Here is a 22,271-nt window from a genome sequence, read left to right on the forward strand (position 1 = left end):
AGTGTATAAACGAGATTGATGCTGTTCTTATGGGAGTGAGTTCTTACTTTTAAATCAAGTTCAATGAGAGCACACTACTGTGTATGTTCTCTTTGACACACTCTCCTGCCTATGTGAACAACCCTAACCCTAACCCAAACCTGAACCCTCTATATGAACTTCTTTCCTTTATAAAGTGCCTAGCTTCAAATATTTTATTATGTCCACAAAACCTTTAGAGGCTCGCTGCATTCCTTGGCTCATGGGTCTGCATCAGCTCAGCCTCTGCTTCTAGTGCCATATTTTCTTTGACTCTTAGTTGCCTAACTTCCTCTTGTACTTCAAAGGGCTCTTTTGATTACACAGGACTCATCTGAGTAATACAGGAAATGCTCTCCATCTCAGTCCTTTACTTAATCACCTGTGCAAAGTTCCCTTTTGCCGTGTGAGACAGCATATTCATGGGTTCCAGGTACTGGAGTATAGACCTCCTCAGGCTCATTATTCTGCTAAGCATAGGGATCTTCCTGACTCTAGGCAAGATGTCGGAGTTAACAGCTCCCATTCACTGGCACCCTTTCTTTGGTGCCACACTGTGATTCTTGGCAAACATCTTAATACACATGAGCTACCATCATCTATTGAAACCGCTACCACATAGGACTGTTGTTAAGATGAATGAAGGTAACAGGCAGAACAGACTTCAGAGTGTCTGCTTTCGTCCACATTTGAGGAAACTTTCTAATGTAAAAGAGAACAAGAAGATTAGCCAGACACATGCCACTGAAAGACAACACAAGAAGATGAAATATGCAAAAGTACCTGCCATTAACGTCTTCTCAGAGAGGTAACCGCAGAGAATTAGCCCTCAAGTAAGAACTGGGATGCTGTCAAAGCAGAAGAACATTAGAAAGCAGGAACATGCTTTTGGAAATTAAAAATATCAGTCTGAAGTGTATGAAATCACCACACTTTAAGATCACAATCTTCAAATAGTGGCAGTCTCATACTTGAGCATCATATGAACCCAGAAATGAAAAGGTCAATAGAGTAAAAAGTTAAGGAGGATGTGGGAATGGCTTAGTTGGGTACAGTGATTGATGTGGGTGCATGATGACTGGAATTCAGAGCCATAGCACCCACCTAAAAGCTGAGCAAGTTTACTGGCTTCTATAACAAATGCTCTGAGCTGGAGCAGGGCAGAGACAGGCATATCCTTGGAGATGCTGGTTCTGTATCAAAACACTGTGTCAAAAACTAAGGAGAAAGCCAGGGGGTGCTGGTTCACACCTTTAATCCCAGCACTCAGGAGGCAGAGGTAGGTAGGTAGGTCTGTGAGTTTAAGGCCAGCCTGGTCTACAGAGCTGGTTCCAGGACAGCCAAGGCTACACAGAGAACCCTATCTCACAAAACAAAACAATACAGTACAAAACAAAACAAAAAGCCCTACAGTAGAAAACTATCTGATGTCAACTTCTGGCTTCCACACATGCACCTACTCACTCACGTGCACACACATGTATGTGTAATATGTACACACACACACACACACACACACACACACACACACCACATGGAAGAAATTTCTCAGAAGACACAGGAAAGAGAAGAATAAATGAAAAATAGAAACAATGTAAGAACTATCTCTCTAGGAGGTCTGACTACTAAATAAGAGAAACTCTGGGCAGGAGGGGGGACAAAAAGAAATGGGAGAGGAAGCTACATCATTCAAGAAATTACTCCTCCAGACCTGAAAGACATAAATGGAAGGGTCCTCTGTGAGTGGTCTGGAGGAGGAAACTATCACCACACTAAGACACACATTCTAGGAAAAACAAGAAGCTCACAGATAAATCTAGATGGGAGAAGAAACAACAGAAAGCTAATTTTGGACCTCTCAATAGACACAATGGAAGCTGCAGGTAGACAATTTTGAAGAAATACAGTTTTTAATCAGGAATTCTACAGCCAACCAAATTTTAAGGGTGCTCAAGATATTTTCAGACTTTCAGAGTCTCAAAAATGTATTTCTTGTATATCATTTGCCAGTGGATAACAAGCTTTCCCCTAAAACAAGGGAATCCAAAAAGAAAGGAAAATATAGTTTCAGAAAATGTTTAGAGCTGCCCTTGGTAAGAGAAACAAGACTTGTAACAAAAGTGCTGGGCTCAAGAGCAAATGCAAGGGAAGAGATAAAAAGGCATGGTTCCTCTGAGAACTCAGGGCTATAAGAGAAAACCTACCTGACCTGAAACTAGAGAATAATTTGTAAAAGAAGCATAAAAGCTACATCTGCCTGCAAGCACAGACAGTAATGATCTACCGATAACTCAGACTATCTTTACCTTTCATCTCTGCAATGCCGCTGGGGGCAATTCCAGTCTTACTGTGTTCTGTGAGCTGGTACCTGTGCACTTGCTGGATTTCCATCCCACATGCCTTTGGCTTCCTCCACCAACAAGTGGACACAACATACATCCAGTACCAGCAAGCTCATCTTCCCTTCCTGGTGTGACTGGTTGCAAGTATTGTTGCTTGGGAGAAAAGAAGCATGGTTTAAAGAAAGACGGGGACAAACAAAAACAAAAATGAACAAATATTTACCCCAACTTGGTATAAAATGGCCTGGAGTTAGCATAATTGTTTAGTGGACTGTTTGCTTGCCTGGGTCTTCCCCTGTCCCAGGAGGACTGAGACAGCCAGAGGAAAGCCTGGCAGAGGGAACATGCACATGCCATTCCCTTTTTTTTAAAAAGTGGGTAAAGGGGAAAGAAAATGCTATAATTCAGACAGTGTCAATGATAAAGGAATTTCCTTTAAAATACTACATAAGGTCATCTCTTCCTCAGCTAGCAAACATTTATTTGGTTTTGTAGTATGAATGCTATATTTATTATGGACTTAGGGCTCATTTTAATTTACAAAGTTCTGCCATCTACTGGCCAAATTAATAGTATCTCCTTTGACTTGGCCAATCTCTGCAGAGATTTTAAATATCTTTTCCTTGATACGAGCTTTTAAAAAAATTAGGTGGAACTCAGTAAATCCTGAGGAAGAAAGGAAGGAAGGATTGTAAGAGCCAGAGGGCTCAAGGATACCACAAGGAAACCCACAGAATCAACTAACCTGTACTCATAGAGGCTCACTAAGACTGGACCAACATTCAGGGAGCCTGCATGGGTCTAACTTAGGCCCTCCACATATGTTATAACTCTGTAGTTTGGTGGTTTTGTGGGACTCCTAACAAAGGGAGTGGAGGCTGTCTCTAATTGTTTTTGCATGCTTTGGGGAACCCTTCTCCTCCTAGTGGGTTGCCTAATCTAGCCTTATTATGAGAGGAGGTACCCAGTCTTATTGCAATTTAGTATGTCACATTTGGTTGATATTCCTGGAGGGCCTGCCCTTTTCTGAAGGGAAATGGAGAAGGAGTGGATGGGGAGAAGGAAAAAGACTGGGAGGAGAGGAGTGAGGGGAAACTGTGGTCCAGATATAATAATATGGAGAATAAATTAATAAAAAATATTAAAAGAAATGCTTAATGCAGAGCATTTGCTCAAAAATATTTGATGAATAAATGACATGTTGTTGTTTTGAGATATTGCATAGGACACACAGACCAGGAAATTTTAAGACAAGGCATCTAAAAACATTTATATACAAAATTGTTTTATCACAGTACAAGAATCCAATATGGATCTACCTAACAGAAATCCTTTTCCCCTCCTCCATCTTTCTCCCCTCCTTCATTCTCTTCCCCTCCTTCTTCCCTTCTTCCTCCCTTTCTTTGTGAGATTATATATTCCTGGCTGACCTGAATCTATATAGACTAGGCTGGCCTCGAACTCTCAGAAATGTACTTATCTCTGTCCTCTGAGAACTCAGACTAAAGGTGTGAACCACCATTGCCTGATGCTAAGTGAAATATTACAGGGCCAAGTCTCATGAATGTGTCTTTGTATGTTAATACTCTTCATCATTATAGCCAACATCCAAAGAAAGGAGACTATAAGTGCACTACAGACTCCTGGATGGGTCCATTCTCTTTGCTATGTCATATGGTATTTTAGATGGCTAGAGTGGGAGACTGATGAAAAGTGTCCAGGCCTAACACGTCCTCCTATTAAATAAGCTTGCTTTCTAAAGGAGGTGGAGGCTGGGGTTCCCTAAAGTGACACATGGAAGCACTGAGACGTCAGAGCTAGGGACTGAGCATGCTTTTTGATTTCTCTTAGACACGAGATCCATGCATTCTAACAGGTTCCTTTGGATCAAGTTCAATACAGAAAATTCTGAATTATTCATGCAGGATGATTACTTTATTGAAATGCTTTTTTAGGACAAAATCACACCAGATTGTTTTGATGAGTGACTCCTTGTCTATATTTTTAATTGTTCCATTTAAAAGCCCAATTTCAATTCTGGAACATCTATTCCACTCCCCCTTCCCCCAGTGTTCAGGAATCCTTGAGAAATAAGGGGTCAGAAAAACTGTGAGAGCCAGACGTGATGGATGATTCCAAGGAATTAGTGTTTGCTGGACACAGCAGGACTGATGTATATATGAACTCACAGAAACTGTGCCAGTACAAAGAATACTTGCTCAAGCCTTAGCTTAGAGCAAGTCCCAGCATAGAGCTAGGAATGTGAGCACGAAGTAACATACCCCGCTGAGGAGATATTGACATCTGGTGATTAGGTTAAAGTGACTAAGAGTTTCTAAAATGGTATGACTACGGGTAGGTTAATCATAATCAAGGGTAGGACCTAGACACAAGAGTATTTGGCTGGAGGTGAGGTAGAAACCTAGTGTAATGGAAACTCCTAGGAATCTAAGAGGATGACTCTATCAAAGACTTCTAGTAATGAGAGATCAAGAACCTGAACAGGACATCTTCTGTAACCAAGCAACCCTTTTAGTGTGTGTGTGGCAGGCAGATTGGGACATCAATCCAGCCACAAAACTTTCGACAATTTGTCCTGCCTGCAAGATGTGTTAGGGTAAAAATAGTGAAGAGATTGTGAGATTAGTCAACCAATCCTGGTCCAACCTGAGGCCCATGCCACAAGAGGTAGCCCACACCAGATACTGCCTAGAGGGCCAGGAACCAGAGGCTGGATAGTCCAGAGACCTAGGATAGAACCAAACACAACTGGCTAAACAAAACCAAAAGCAAGCAAACAAAAACAAAATCAATGAAATGATTCCTAATGATATTCTGCTATGCTTGTAGACTGGAGCATAGCATAATTGTCACCAGAGAGCCTTCATCCAACAACTGATTGAAACAGATGCAGAGACCCACAGCCAAACATTAGGCAGAACTCTGGGAATTTTTCAGAAGATGGGGGGGGGGAGAATTATAGGAACCTGAAGGGTCAAGGACACCAAAAGAAAATGGGGCACAATCAACTAACCTGTGCCAACAGGGGCTCACAGAGACAGAATTGACAATGAGGGAGCCTATATGGGTCTAACCTAGCTCATCTGCATATATATTATGGTTTTGTAGATTGGTCTTTTGTGGGCCTCCTAACAGTAGGACCAGGGGAGATCTCTGACTCTTGCCTGCTTTTGGGGCCCTTGTTCTCCTACTGGTTTGCCTCATCCAGCCTAATAAAACTATGTGCCTAGTTTTATTGCAACTTGATATGCTATGTTTGGTTGATGTCCCTGGGAAACCTGCTATTTTCTTATAGGAAAGCAAGGAGTGGCTACGAGGGAGAGAAAGATGTGCGGCAGGAGGATTAGGAGGAGAGGATGGAAGGAAGAGAAGCTGCAGTTGGGATATAATATATGAGAAAAGAATCAAAAATAAAGTTGCAACTTGGACATCAAAATAAAAATGGACACTACATGTTGAAAAGAGAAAGAGACAGCAGGAAGCTGGATGAGTAGAGAGATGGGAATGTGTGATCAAAATGAGTTATTATGTAAAATTCTCAAAGAATTAATAAAAATGTTACATTTTGAAATGTCCAATTCTGGAATCATCTTCCTCTGCAATCATTTTTTTTTTTTTTGCATTGAGGCTAAGCATTCCAAAGTACTAATATTTGTCCAGTCTGAGTCATTGGTTCTATATTTTCATATGTTTCTATACAGCACATAAAGCAGAAAGAGAACCACCCCCAAAGCCAAAAAAAAATCTGCTTCTTTTAGGGTTACTTGGGTTGGGGACTGTTTGTGCAAAGCATGGTAAATTACACCTACTTATGCAGACAGTAAGGTAGGGCTCCTGCTAGTAGGGTAATGTGGGAGAAACATTGCTTTGACTGGACAGGATCACTTTAAAGCCTGTTTAGCTTAGGGTGGCTTCAAACTAGTAATTCTCTATTCATATAAAGAATATATCTTTCTCTCTTTTTTTTTTGTAAGATGATGTCCTTGTACAACTTTTAAAAATTTAAATTGTTTATTATTTTGAGGATTTTATATATTGGTACTGTATTTACATCATTTCAACCTTCCCTCCATTTCCTCTCAAAGTTACGCTCTCTTCCTGAAATATATATATATATATATATATATATATATATATATATATATATATATATATATGTAGATGTGTATTTGTGTGTGTGTGTTATGTGTATATGTTTATATAATACTGAATCTATTTAGTGTGTTCCCTCCTCCTAGTCCTCCCATGCCCTCCACTCACTCTCAAATTTATGACCTCAATTATTGTTATATATCCATACATACATACAAGCAAACATGTGTATGTATGCTTACTCAATCTACAGAGTCCATTCAATGTTGCTAATAGTATATTTATTTAGGGCTGACCACTTAGGATTGGAGAACCAATGAGGGACCTCATTCCTGGAGGAAAGCAAACTTTCTCATCAGCCATTGGTTACCTGTAGCTCTTCGTTTTAGGGTGAAGCTTTGTGTGATTTCTCCTGTCCACACTATGTTTATAAGGTTTCTTCCCCTTCATCCATATTAAAGAGAGATTCATGGTTTGCTTGGACCCTAGATCTGAAGTGCCCCATTGACAGCATGTACTGTTTTACTTATCTGATTGTACACTGTGTTCTTTAATTGATCTTCAATGACATAACCCACTAGCATTCATTGCTCTTTGAAAAACTGGTTTCTGTTGTATTCAGCTTGATCTTCTTCCCATATATTGAATCACTCTGTTTCTGAAGGTCTTTAGAGGATTGACTTGTAAGTACAAATCTCTCCCTGAGTCCTATAAAGACAGCTCATTTTCCTCTATTAAATGGACTTAATTTTGCCTCCTGGGTTTGGGGTTTGTCCTCCAACAGAGTAGAGGACTCATAAAGTGCTTATCATAAGAACATAGGTGCTAAAATCAACAAAGTTTGTGGGTCTTTCATTTCTTCCTGAAAGAAGACCTCACCTAAGCCATCTTTGGAAGGCCCAGGTCTGTGGACTCCTCTCCTCACTGCCAGCCAATATCACAAGGCCATTGTTTCCTTCTGGGCCACCCATGGCTGCCTGGAAGCTTGGAGCTGTTGGCATTTCAAATCTTTTTTTATAACTTGGCTTTCTAACATAATTCTTCCAAATCTATTTGGTCATTTTTAATCTGTGTTAGTAGGGCTTAGTCTAGTTATTTTTGTGCTTTCTGTCTTGAAATTGGTCCAAATCCCTTTAGGAATGGAAATAAAATTACACACACACACACACACACACACACACACACTTAGTTTCATAATTCCCTGCTTCATGCCTTTGAGGTCTTGTCAGGAAGCAGGAAGCAGGTACCAAGAAAACCAGACCAAGAGACCCCTGAGCAGAGTTCAGTGATTTACTTTAAAAGGAAAATTGGGATGTGACTCACATATATGTATGTGTGTGTGTATATATATATATATATATATATATATATATATATATATATATATATATATATATATGGAGAGAGAAAGAAAGCGAGCGCACGAGAAAGATGTGTAGCTTCCCTCAAACACTAATTTATTAGGGCAATTGAATGTCTCATTTATGTAATATAATACATAATCCCTGACAAGTCTTTTTAGTTTTTCTTTTGCCTCAGAAAATATGTTTTATGATACATGAGTTCATATAACCAAAAGGTAATATTTTCTTAAACTTCCTTTACTTTCCAAGAAGCAAGTTCCCTGGAAGTTTCTTCTGGAAAGTTAAAATAGCAAGTTTTCATTCTTCCTAAAGGCCTTTACCCTGAGTAGCATTTACTTTTCATAGGTTAATTCTTCCAAATCATAGAAATACTATTTAAACCATGACAATTCAATAAATCTTTTTACTGGAAGGCCATAAAAATAGATGTATGTTCTAAAATAAGTACTGTCTGGGGCTCTAAGCTAAACCTGCAAATCTCCAGTTTCCTATAGCTATGAGTCATATGGAACAGACAGTTACCACAAAGCAACATCTGAAGGACAAGTCAAAAGGTCCACAGTCTTGCTGTTGCCTGTTTTTCCATTGTAAGATGGGAATTTAATCTATCTAAGAATACAAATCAGGCAGCAGACCCTTTGCCACATGGAGGAACAGTGCTGCACCACTGAGAAGTCTACCACTAACTTTGGCCTTCACTTCGATGTTCTAATAAGGCTAGTTCAGAATCCAGAGCTTCAGTATTACCACTGCCATAAGACAATAGCTATGCGGGCCTGCCTGCTCTGTTCCTTATATGATTTTCCCCTGGCATAGTGAAAGCACCCTCTCTTTCAGGAAGATAATTACATTTCTCAAGCCTTCTGCACGTCCTGAGCTGCATTGCAGCCCAGCATAATTGGAGACAGGCAGCTATTTGCCCTCTAATTTAAAGCAGGTCCTGAGGCTTGGAGACAAACAGGCAAAAGCAGATGCCTGCAAGAGCTGAAGAATCATGTAGGGTAGTCCTTGACTCAGTGGCAAGCTGAAGCACAGTCGAGGCAGCCAAGTACAATGGACATTTGGCCCAGATGAAACAAACATTGAGATTGCTGGTGCCGTCTCTATGTTAAAGGGAAGGATGTTGCATTGGACAAAGGTGTCAGTTCCAGCTGTAGGACTGGCAGACTACTGTGGCTGCTGGAGACAGTAGCATCAGCGTTTTCAGATGGTTCCACTTTTTAAGAGTTGTCACAGATCTCATGTTAATATGCATCTTCCACATTTTAAAAGTTGTCATCTAAGCCAATTAGATTCAAGGCAACAACAAAACTCATCCAGGTAGACCAAGAATACAGAATATAGGAAGTTAGTTTCCTAGCTGTGGCTTAGGGGGAAGATTTTTACAGCATGGGATAAAATATACATTGACACAAATGCTGTTTTGTTTTTAAATGTCTTTAGGAAAAAAATACTAAAGGACAAATCCTGGCTAGGTGTGATACACACCCCTTTAATCCCAGCACCCAGGAAATGGAATCAGGAGGATTAGGAGTTCAAAATTATCTTCACATACTTAGGGGGATCAGGAATTAAGGTTTTCCTAACCTACATATCCAGTTCCAGAGGAGCCTAAAATATGTTAAGATGCTGCCTCAAACAAATAATTTTTTTAAACAAATATCTGGATGTAGTAGTGTAGTCTTGTAATTCTTGCACATGAGGGATGGAGGTAGGAGGATAAAGAGTTTAAGGTCATCCTCAGCTATATAGCAGGTTCAAGGCCAACCTGAGCCCCATGAGAACCTTGTCTAGGAAAGACAGACAGACAGAAAGAAAGAAAGAAAGAAAGAAAGAAAGAAAGAAAGAAAGAAAGAAAGAAAGAAAGAAAGAAAGAAAGAAAGAAAGAAGAAAGAGAGAGAAGGAGGGAAGGAGGGAAGGAAGGAAGGAAGGAAGGAAGGAAGGAAGGAAGGAAGGAAGGAAGGAAGGAAGGGGAAAAAAGAAAAATCAAATAACATCTAAAAATTCTACTGCAGAGTACACTAGAAAGGTGAGTTTAGGACTAGCCTGGGATACTAAAACAAAGCAGGAATGGTGAGGTGGCTTGGTGGGTAAAGGCACTTATCAAAAAGCCTCATATCCTGAGTTCCATTCCTGGGACCCATTTGGTGGATAAAACTAACTTCTAAGAGTTTTCCTCTGTCCTTCACAGCCAACAGATGCATGTGCATGCGCGCACGCACACACACACACACACACACACACACACACACACACACAAAAGTAAATAAATGTAAAATAAAAATGTTAAATGTGAAATCAAATATTATCTATTACTTATAATATGGTAACCTGGATTGGATCCTAGAACAGAAAAGAACTCACAGCTGGTAAGGTAGTGATAGCCAAGGAATATCTGGAGATACCTAGAATTCCTCTGGCTCCTTAGGGTCAGCTTGCCCTCTCTAATACTGGACACTGTGTGATCATAGAACAAGAAGCAGCTCCATTACATGTCAGGTGACCTTGGATGTGTTGTTCGTGAGCCTCATTTTCTTCATTTAAACTTAGTGGGAGGCAATGCCCAGCAAGGCTGCTGGAGACTCACATATGGCTATGAAAAGGATCTTAAGCACATCATAAGGACTTATGATCCCTTCTTGGGGTCCCATAAATGGATGAATGATCAACCTTCTTTTTTTGGATTTGATTGATAAGATGTCTAGCTCTTGAATTTCACACACTATACTTTAATGGCTTCCTCTGAAGCATCTAATGTTGAGAGTCTATGCAATAGCAGAGAGAAGGCTGCTGGATCGAAAATCCCTGGTAGTGGCTGGCCAATTTTTCTCTTACCCATGACAGGGTGACCTTGAAGGCATGCCAGGGAAGTTAATCATTTACTAAGCAGAGCTTTTTCCCCCAAAGACACTTGAGCTGAGGCTTTTCAAGCCTGAATAAGGTCACATTAATCCTTCTTCAAAAAGCTCTAAAACAAAACCACATCTTGCCTTTATAGCATTCGTTTGGAGATAGTTTTTATCATAAATTGGCATCCATGGGAAAGAACGTTTTTTTGTTGTTCACAAACTGTGGGTGCAATCTAATTCTGGTTTAATGATAAAGCTTCCAAGAGTACATGCTGAACTCCTTGGCCTCCATCTGAGTTCTTTTGGGGGGGGGAATAAAATGCTTAGAAAATATTAACCTTTTTACAAAACAATATAATTTTTACACAGTTAAAAATGTTAAGAAAGCCTTGGTTTTAGTGTTTCTCCATAGCGAATGAGTGGTGGCGCAGCGGCTAAGGTGGCCGCCTGCAGAGTGTTTCTCCACTGGCTTGGTGAAACATTTGTATACATACTTCTATCTTTTATTTTCTTGAAGCAGGATCTTAGTGTATATATAATTCAGAACTGAACTTATGATCTTCCTGTCTTAGCCTCCATTAAGGTTGCAGGCATGTGTTGCCATCTCTGGCTATAGTTGATGTCTTTTTTTTTTTTAAGCTGGCATCTCTGCTCTTTAAATTGCAATATATGCTGTACATGGGCCAATAAGGAGAAACAAGGTCATAACCTCAGCCCTAAACACGTGATGATGGTAGGAAGAGACATGGGTGGTCTAAATGCTTGAGGTTGTGAATAACGCCTCAACCATGCAGAACTCAAACACAGCTTGATGGGGTGCTGTTCCATGGCTCTCCAGTATCCTTCTGCTTGTGGGATGAGAAGACAAGGAAGAGGCAATTCAGAATCTGGAGGGACAAAACCCCTGTAGCAGAACTAGCCAGGTTGCTGCTGTTTCAGTTAGGACACAATGATCAAAAAGGTGTTTGTGCTTTGCTTCTGCCAGCACTTACTGCTCTAAGAAGTTTCTTTTCTAGAGATAACTAAGTCCCACCTGATGTTTTACAGCAAAAATATTTTTGAGAGTGGCTGTGACTGAGTAGGATGAGAAAAAGTGTGTCTCAAAGATTCTAAACAGGTAACAAACTCCTGGCTGCTGCCTACACTACATCAATTACAAAAGAATCATGTTTTTACTTGAACATGTACTATGCTCTCTCCAAGAAACAAGCTTAAGGAGTATCTGATGGAGACGGTTTCTGATTCTTAAGCTCTTGACTACACACATTCTTTATTTCACGTGATCATGTATTTACTCATTTAGAGAAAGGATTTTGCTGTGTAGCTGAGGCTTCCCTAAAATTCACAATCCTCCTGCTTCAGCCTCCTGAGAGCTGAGATTACAGGCATGTATCAGCCTGCCCAGCTTTGCATGCTTTCTTTATTTAAAACAGAAATGGCCTTATATGAATCTGTCCATCATTGTATTAGGTGAGGGACCAATAAGCTACTTATGACTTACTGGCCACCTCCTGCATGTTCCATTTCCATATGGTCTTTCAGCCAAGAGTGTTTAATCTAGATTTTTAGAAGATTGGAGGAAATTCCACAAAGAAATAAACAATACATTTAAAAAAGATTTTATAGCACATTAAAAATAAAATAAAATTTTAATTTGGGTATCCATAAATAATGTTCTGTAGGAATACAACCACACACATTGCTTTATCTGTGCTGAGTGAAGACTTGGATAGAGACGTATAGCATACAAAGCTAAGCATATTTACTGTCTCACCTAGCACTGTGTATGGGACTCTGAGGATCAAATTCTGAAATTCAAACTAATGTTCCCCACATTTCAGTCACAATGATGAAGACAATCATTACATGACCAAAGACGAGAGAATCATAAATTAAGATAAATGTTACAAAGGTAGTCCACACAGAACAATGGGAAAAAGACAAATGATGTCAGAAATGGGGGAGGGGGGACAATTTCGTGAAGGGAGATATTTCTAAGGCACGTTGACAAAATCAAAATGGTAAAGGAACCAGTGAGAGGAAGCCCAGATTTGAACATTCCAGTCCAGAAGGAGTTTATTTATACAATCTATCACCTGTATTTTGGTGGCATGAGAGCCCTCACAGAAAATATATAGATGAGCAGGTACATAGATGTGAACAACCTAGTTTACCAAAGCAAGGTAAAGACAGGATCTCACTCTTAGGCTACAGTTTACTAACCTGTGAGGGTATAGTTGTGTGTTCAACTGTAACCTTCACAGCTAAGCTATAAGATAGGAACATAAACAATTAAGTCATCAGGATTAAGTAATGGGCTTTGATGGTATCAAAGAGACTGTAATAGAGTTAAGATTTAAAAAGCCAAGGCTCACAAGCAGTGTGGAGACTTTGGTAGCAGAACACTTGCCTAGCATACATAAAGCCATGGGTTTCATCACCAGATCCGGGGGGTGGGGGTGGGCATTAGAAAGGGGGAGCATAGTAGCATGTTTGTAAGCATTCCATCATTTCTTAGCTTGTGGGACAATCTTCAACAAAACAGCATCTCTGAAGGTTGGGGAGATATCTCAATAGGTAAGGTACATGAGATTCACGGACCTTAGTTCTGTTCTCAGAACTTATATAAAGAAGCCAGGTGGATCCCTACTTCTCTCTAGTAGGTCAGCCTAATCATTGAGGCCCAAGCTAGTAAGAGACTCTCAAATAAGAAAACACACACACACACACACACACACACACACACACACCCCAAACAACAACAACAAAAAAAAAACTGACGGAGCCTGGGGAGGAATACTCATTTGAATTCTGACCTCTATACACATGTGCATTTGCATCCACATGAGCATCCAAACACACACACACACACACACACACACACACACACACACACATTAAATTACTAGGATTATTTAGAAACTGAGTCCACTGTCAATGGAAAAGAGAAGTCCTCCCTTTTATAAATCACAGTGAAGTCAAATTGCTTCTGTTGCCAGTACTTATATGAAGTGAAGGAGGAGACAGGGCGGGAGGAGCCATAACAAAGAGTTCTCTCACAGGGAAGGGCAGTTTGAAACAAGAGCTCCACACATGCACATCGTTGTCTTTTCTCTTAAAATCTACTTTATTCTAGAAAAGACTCAGGGCAACTTGTTTTTAACTGGTCCTCACTTAGACCCTTGACTTCTCTACACATATGTCTCACACTAAAGTTAGTCCTGACCCTGCTGTCTGCACTAACTAAGCTCATGGCAGATGACATCATAATGAAGGGAGCCCATGTGACAGGAAAGCAAAGGGCCTTTTGTTCGTTCTGATTTGTTTTATAACAATTTTCTCCTTGGAGCCATCTGAGAGTCTCACAAGAGCTACCTTTCTGTTCCTGGAGTGTTGCTGCAAAAACAAACCACAAGGTTCTGGCTCTTAACATTTTCACACAGTCTCCCAACAGTGTCTTGCTGGGGGCCAACCTTCCAAAACATGAACTGTTGACAGACCCCCCTTGCAAGAACCTTTTACCTCGGTTGTTATACATGTTGTTTACACTCCCATTTGTACACAGGTTGTGAATGTCTATACCACTTGGCTTGTCTACAGTCCTCTTCCTCGTGAATTATGCATGCTGTCAGCCGGTATACAGCTATCTGCAGCCAAAAGAGGCCACCAGACTCCTCATATTTGACCTTTTTTCCAGAAGTGGCTGGTGCAGACCACATGAAAATGAGTCTCATTAATAGCATCAGATTTCATGAACCAACTGGAGATATTGGTGTCATTCCAACTTCACCTTGACTCTCAAGAAAACAGACTTTAATGACCAATTTTCATGAAAATGAATTAGTTTGAAAGTAAAATAGTAGATGTCACTTGAATCTAATGAAGCGCTTCATTTAGTTTGTTAGGGTTTTTCCCTGAGTGACTGTATATTGGCCTTCTTGTTTTTTTTTTTTTTTTATATATATATATATTTACTGTTTTAAGCAATTGCAACTTAATTACTTTTTTATTCTTTCCAAATTTCATACGTGTACACAATTGAATTAGTTTTGCTCATATTATCTTACCTTGGAATCATAGTAACCCATCAAAATAGGCACTTTCTCCCTTGTGATCTAACCCTTTTCTTTGAGATAGCTAATGAAACATGTCCTGGCTCACATCCCATCCGCTCCTGCCCCAGGTCTTGAATTAACCAGACTTCCAAAGACAGCAGATTCCTTTCCTTAGAGATAGAGATAGTACACAAACCTTTCGAGGTTAAAAAGTAAACCTTTATCATGTCTTTCTAATCTAAACCAAATATTAGGATAATCATCTGTCACCAGAAGAGAAAGGGAACCGCCTTACTGAGAAGTTCCTGCTAATACTTGTAGATAGGAAGAAGTGACAGGATTAGAAAGTTTGCCTTTGGGGGAAGGTTTTCAAAATAGCTTCACAATAAAGAGAGGCTGGTTGTCACTGCATGAAAAGCAGCAATGGATTTCACTCTCTGTAACTGCAGGACAATTTGATGTGTTAGTACCTTATGTGGAATCATGGTGTTGGAAACATAAAAATAATTTCTATTCTGTCTTAGTTATCTATTGCTGTGATAAGATACCATGACCAAAGGAACTTATAAAAGAAAAAATTTAATTTGGGGTACATGGTTCCAGAGGACTAGGGTCCATGACTATCAGGGCTGAGAATGTGAGAGCGGACAGGTATGGCACAGGAGTGCTAGCTGAGAGCTTCTATCTGAATCCACATGCACAGCAAGAGGCAGAGAGAGCTATCTATCCGGAATTGCATGGGCTTATCTGACCTCTAGTGACACTTTTCCTCAAAGGCCATACCTCTTAATCTCTCCCAAACACTTCCACCAACTGGGGACCACGTATTCTAACATATGAGCTTATGGGGCCCATTCTCATTCAAATTACCATAAGTATTATTGCTTTGAACAGGTTTCCTTCAATACAACTCATGTCCTATTCAATTACCCACCCTTAACAAGTATTCCACATCCCTTAGCCATAGTTCCACCTCCCTTCATCGTGCCAGACTCCCAACCCTAGGCAACCTCTTATTTACTTTCTCTCCATGGATCAGTAAATTCTAAACATTTGACATAAATGAAATCATACAATATGCAGTCTGTAGCTTTATCACTCACATGTTCTCAGGGTTAACACATACTGTACAATGCAGTAGAACTTCATTTCTTTATTGGATGTGTGTTCTGTATGCACATGTGATCATGGAGGTACCCAATGGCTAGTTGATAACCTCTAGTGTCCTTCTTAAGGCGACGTCCAACTTGGCTTTTGTTGTTGTTGTTGGTTTTGTCTGTTTGTTGAAACAGGAGTCCTTATTTGGCCTGGAATTTGCCAGTTAGTCTAGGTTGGCTGGCCAAACAGGCCCAGGGATCTACCTGTCTCCACCTTTCTAGTGCTGGGATTACAAATATGTGCTACCAGGCATGATTCTTTTTTCTTTTTTTATTGGCTTATAAAGTAGCAGAATTTTCTTTTCTTTTCTTTTCTTTTTTTGTGGTTTTTCAAGACAGGGTTTCTCTGTGTAGTCCTGGCTGTCCTGGAACTCACTTTGTAGACCAGGCTGGCCTCGAACTCAGAAATCCGCCTGCCCCTGCCTCCCAGGTGCTGGGATTAAAGGCGTGCGCCACCACTGCCCGGCTGTAGCAGAATTTTCTTATGGCCTTTTCATATATACTTAGTTTTGGTTGACCCTCTCTCCCACCCAGGACTCCCCTTTCCCTGCTTCCCATCCCTATTAAATCCTTCCATATCCTATCCCATTTCCATCTTTATGTCTCAAGTACTCTATTGTCCCTACCACTCTCCCTGGAAGTGTCTTTCTTCTCCTTCCATGGATCCCTGTTTAACTTCCTCGGTTCCATACTCGCCGGCTCCCACACAAATACAAGTATTAAAAATAGAAGCTAGGATTTGCATATGAGAGACAACAAGCACTGTTTGCACTTCCGAGCCTGAGTTACCTCAGTTAATACAGTATTTTCCAGTCTCACTTCTGTGCTGATTTTGTAATTTCTAATTGACTGTATGTTCCACATCTTCATCCACAAGGTGATGATGGAAATCTAGGTTGATTCTGACTTAGGTCCTCATGTTTACTTAGCAAACCCTTCACTGACTTATCCCTCTAGCTCTTCATTTATTTTTATTGCTAAAAAGTCTATTAAATTGTTACATTTATATGAATTTTATTATATGTCTGTGGTGGACACTTGGATTGTTTGTCTTTCTTTCTTTCTTTCTTTCTTTCTTTCTTTCTTTTGTATTTTAATCATGCTGCAATAGTATTCAAATACACTGTCAGGAGTGCCTGCTCTCAGTTATTCTGGGATGTCCCAATAAATAGGATTGTTGGGTGATACAGTAAGTGTTCAGTGCTGAAGGAGCAGCCAGACACTTCCAAAGCAGATGAACCTTTTTACATCCCTACCGGCTGTATAGCAGGGCTTTAGTTGTTCCACATTCTTACCAATATTTTGAGATTAACTGTTTTTTATGAGTGTTACCCTACCGGCTAACTTGGTAGTTATTTGTGTATCTTTTTTGGAGACATATGTAATCAGGTGTTTTTCCTATGTATTTTCCCCATTGTTTAACAGCACTTGTTTTTAGAGAAATATTACACCCACACAAAAATGAAATACAAAGGTTGAGCCCCTTGCTCACACATGTGCACGGCCTTTACCACACTCAACACTCCGCACTAGAGGAGCGCGCATCCTACAATCCATGCACTTCTGTGGCGTATCATGTTCAGAGTTGATGTTAGAATCCACTCTTGATACTGCACCTTCTGTGCATTTAATAAATGCACAAATACACATATCCTGCAGAAGAAGTACCTTCCCCACCCTAAAAAAAATATCCTCTGTTCATTCATCTTTCCTTCCCCTCAACTCCCAGGCATGCACTGATCTTTTCTAACTGTATTTACAGTTTTGTCTTTCCAAGATTGAAACATAGTTGGTGTCGTGCAGATTGATATTCACTTGGTAATATACACATGAGTGTCCTCCATGACTTCAGTTTTCAAGACAGTGTTTCATATATTCCACACTCATCTCCATTTCACTTTTGTAGCCACACCAGGGCATGAACATTTGGTCTTCTTGTCTCCATCTCCCAAGAGTTGGGGTTATAGGCATGCTTCACCATGCCCTATGTGGTACCTGGGATGGAACTCAATGCTTCATGCTTGTCGGACAAGCATTCCACCAACTGAGGGGCTTCCTCAGCCCTGTCATCCATGTCTTTTCATTGTTTGATGTTTTATTTTGTTTTTTTTTTTAAACCAGCCATAGCACTGTGAATGAAGCCTATCTCATTGCATTTATTTTCTGTTAACAATGAATAGTATAATATCACCTGGGCATATCATACTTTACTTAGCCTACTAAATACCTACTAAAGGATACCTTAGGTGTTTCTGAGTTTTAAAATATAGACACAAAAGAACAAAACCTTGGTAAAAATCCATGTGCACGCTCTTTTGCCCACTTTCAAGCTGAGTTCTCTTTTATTTATTGAATTGTGGTCATTTTTCCACACCATATTGCAGATGCAAATTCCTCATGAGATATAGGATTTATAAACATTTTCTAACACTCCTTGAGTTCTCTTCTGCTGCCTTGATACTGTCTTCTGAAGTACAAGTTCTTCTTTATTTCAGTTTTGATGTCCACTTTATACAATTTTGTAGTGGCTGCTGCTTATAATTTTCCTATCAAATCAATGAAATCATTGCTTCAGCCACAGTCATGAAGACTTGTACAGGCTTTCTTCCATGAATTTTATAATTTTACCTCTCCCATTGAATTATCTTACCTATTTTGGATGAGCATGTATGGTTTGATGTTCTTACCTTTTTACAGATAACAACGAAAGAGCAGATGAATTAAGTGAACATCTGAAGCAGCTGGAAGCAAATATAGCAACAACTTTAACTGTTGCAAAACCTATGTGGTGGATATATTTTTAAAGTCGCTTAGAACAATTTTTATAAGTAGCAAGCCAAAAAGTAAATAGGGAGAAATTAAAATTACCAAAGTGCTTGATGACAAATGAAAATGTCACTAATACGGGAGCAAAGTTGAACCCACTTTAGAACACGTCGGGGTGCACCAGAGTGTGTGTGTGCCAATGCTCATACATGTTGTGCTTGTATGTGTATAGAGGAGGACAAAGTATCCTGCTCTGTCACTCCCCTCCCTTCCTCTTTCTCCTCCAGACAAGGTCTCTAACTGAACATGGAGCTTGGCTGCCAGCCAACAAGCCCCAGAAATCCTTTTCTCTCTACTCACCTAACCCTTAGAACAGGATAATATACATGTTGCTACATTAGGTTTTTACCTGGCCTTTACTCAGAGTACTGGGGATCTGAACTCATGTCTTCAAGGGTACTCACCAAGCTCTCTTACCCACTGGGCCATCCTTGAGATACCACTTTAGGTTCTTTTGAAACTAATTGTTGATAAGCTTCAGTGCTTTATAGTTAGCTCTGCATTATTTGCTAAGAAAATGGACTTGTCAGGGGACCTTGGCTCTAGTGCTCTTGAAAATTGTTGTTGAAAGGCAACAGCTACCCTGGCCAGCATTCCAGGTGTGGCAAAGTCACATTCCAGATTGCAAAGTGTACTTTGTAGGTATAAAATGTACATCAGAATTTGAGGGATTACTACCAAAACAAGACAATGAACATCTCATTCATCTTTTCATGTTGATTACATGTTGGAGTAATACCAGTTTGGATATTTTGTATTAAATAATGTGTATTAATAAAATGACTATACTGGATTCTTCATGCTAGTTTCAAAATTAAATTAAATTAATTAATTAATTAAATTCATTCAGCAAACATACAGAAACCCCCCTGTATGAAAAAAAAAATCAGAAAAAATGAGAAAGAAAATACAAGATATAAAATCTGTTCCCTGAGTTCATTCCTCTCCATTCATAAGTGAAGTCACATATTAACAATGAAAATTCTCATCATTTTACTTTTGCCACACATATTTTAATCTTAAAATAATGAACATAGTGCAATATGGGCAAGGAATGAAAACCTATGTGCACAGAGTATATGTGGGCTTTCATTCTTCTGGATTTCAACAGTGAGCAGAGGCTGTGTTTTCTGGGAGCCCCTCACCCCACCCAGAAAGGGATTTTCCTGCAGCAGAACTTTGGTGGACCTACTATGCAATTCCTTGGTTTATTCACATTGCACTGACTCTAATCTTGACCACGTGACTTGCTTTAGGCAGCAGGGTATTAGCAAGCAAGATAAAGCAGAGTGCTAGTAAATTTTTGCTTGCAAAGCTTATCTTATTGTTAATTAATTTATTCACAGACAGATCTCATTATATGTATTCTCATTTACTCATTTATCATTGAGGCTTGTCTTTTTGGAAGACCCCCTTCTTGCAACTCTGTAGCTACATTGTCAGGAAGCCTGAAAGGCTACCAGGAAAAGTGCACATGGAGGAGAAAAGGGCTAGAAGTTCACTCAGACAACTGCATCTTTACCTGGGCTCATTTTGCCTTGAGGGGTAAGGGGAGATACTTAAATGTGCCTGGAGGCACTTTCAGTTGTCAGAACACATAAAGAATGACTACTGGTTAATCTTGTGGGTTGAGACCAGGAATGCTTCTAAAGCATCTTATACATACAGGAGAGCCCCACAACAAAGAATTACCCAGTCAGTTGAACGACAGTTGTAGATCAAATCTGGCTGTCAGTTGAAGACAGTTTGTAGGTCAAGGTTTTTCCACAATTTGCCCCCTGTGGATCAAGGACAAAGGTGTTTTGGAGAGAAACTGTTCACACTCTTTTCAGCCTGTATATTTATTTCTCAGTGTTGGCTTTGTGCTTAGCCTGTTTCTTAGGATGATTTTTGTCGACTCCCATTAGTAGCCCCATCAATTGTAAGGGCGATTTGCCCCTTGTACACTCAGCACGCAAGCACAGTTCCTCAATAACCATAGTCCTTGTCATGACAACATGGATATTTCATCTCCTGCTACTATCAAGGTCACAATTTAATCTTAGCTTCTAGAGTTTCATCTATGAATTAACCTCAGATTGGGAACTTTAACCTATTATTTCATGCTCTATCGATTTTGTTATCAAAGAATTCTAGGCTCCCACAGTGATCAGAAACTACTTTCCGCCTCATAAAAGTATGTATAGAGCCGGGCGGTGGTGGTGCTTGCCTTTAATTCCAGCACTTGGGAGGCAGAGGCAGGCGGATTTCTGAGTTCGAGGCCAGCCTGGTCTAAAGAGTGAGTTCTAGGACAGCCAGGACTACACAGAGAAACCCTGTCTCGAAAAAACAACAACAAAAAAAGTATGTATAAATTGAGAGAAATGCCATAATTGACAAATTTTGCCTATGAGACAAATATTTAAAGACAGAAAAAAATTACAGAAAATTGCCGACAATAAATTTTATTAGGTGAGTTTAAGTATAATTAATATAATTCAGTCAATAAAATTTTTAGACATATGTTTGGATAAGTATAAATCTCATCTCTGTGATAATCTGTTATGCAAATTTTATTATAAAATACAGTTATTTGCCACTGAACATAAGGAATGTTTTGAGAAATACGTTATAAGGTTAATTCATGATCATGTAAACATTGTAGAGTTACAGAAATGAACCAAGACAGCTGGAACATCATTAAGCACTAAAATCCTAATGGTGTGGTCTGTTATCTGAATCTTTATGCAGCATACATTGAGTGTAGCTTAAAACCCACTGTAGGTAGATTGTTGTTGCTGCTGTTGTTTTTGAAACAAAGTCTCACAATATAGCATAGGCTGGCCTGGGATTCTTGGTCTCGAAGCCTTAACCTCCCAATTGATGGCATTACTTACATAATCACCTTGGCTCTTTTAAAAAATACAATAGGATATATACATTTCTGTAAGCAGGATGAAAAGCGGCAGAAATGCAATGGGAGTGGTGCTTTGGAGAACTTTTTTGGTAAGCAGGTCACTGGCGTTTCAAAAGAAACCCTTTAATAAATCCAATTTGCTTGGGTTTGAGGGGACTTAAGGGGGGGTTGAGAGACACAGTTTCACTAGACCAGCTGGCCTTGAACTCAGAGATCCACCTGCTCCTGCCTCCAAGAGTGCAGAGATTAAAGGCTGACAACTTTGCAAAGCTCAAAGGACCCAGAAGCAAAACCCCCAAAGATGTATACAATCTAGATACTCTGTCAGTGGCAAGTAGTCTTGGTTGTGGATGGCAAGCCAGTTTTCAGCGGACATGGGTAGAGCCCAACCAATTATCTGGCAAGGTAAATCTGTCTCTGAAAGCTTTTAAAAATGTAAATCAGGATCACTAGCGCCCCACTCCTCCAGGAGCTCAGGATAAATCTCCTTTCCTTCTGTGTGATTGGCTGATACTGCACTAGCTACTTCAGAAATGCTGTGGTGGGGGTTGGGTGCAGGGAAAGCAGAGGACTCCTGGGGGAGTCTGGCTCTAGAGAATCTAGGGGACAGGAAGTTGTGAAGAGAGCATGAGAGCCAGCCTATCTGCATAA

The sequence above is a fragment of the Arvicanthis niloticus genome, chromosome X (assembly GCF_011762505.2).
Source record: "Arvicanthis niloticus isolate mArvNil1 chromosome X, mArvNil1.pat.X, whole genome shotgun sequence".
Taxonomy (NCBI): Eukaryota; Metazoa; Chordata; class Mammalia; order Rodentia; family Muridae; genus Arvicanthis; species Arvicanthis niloticus.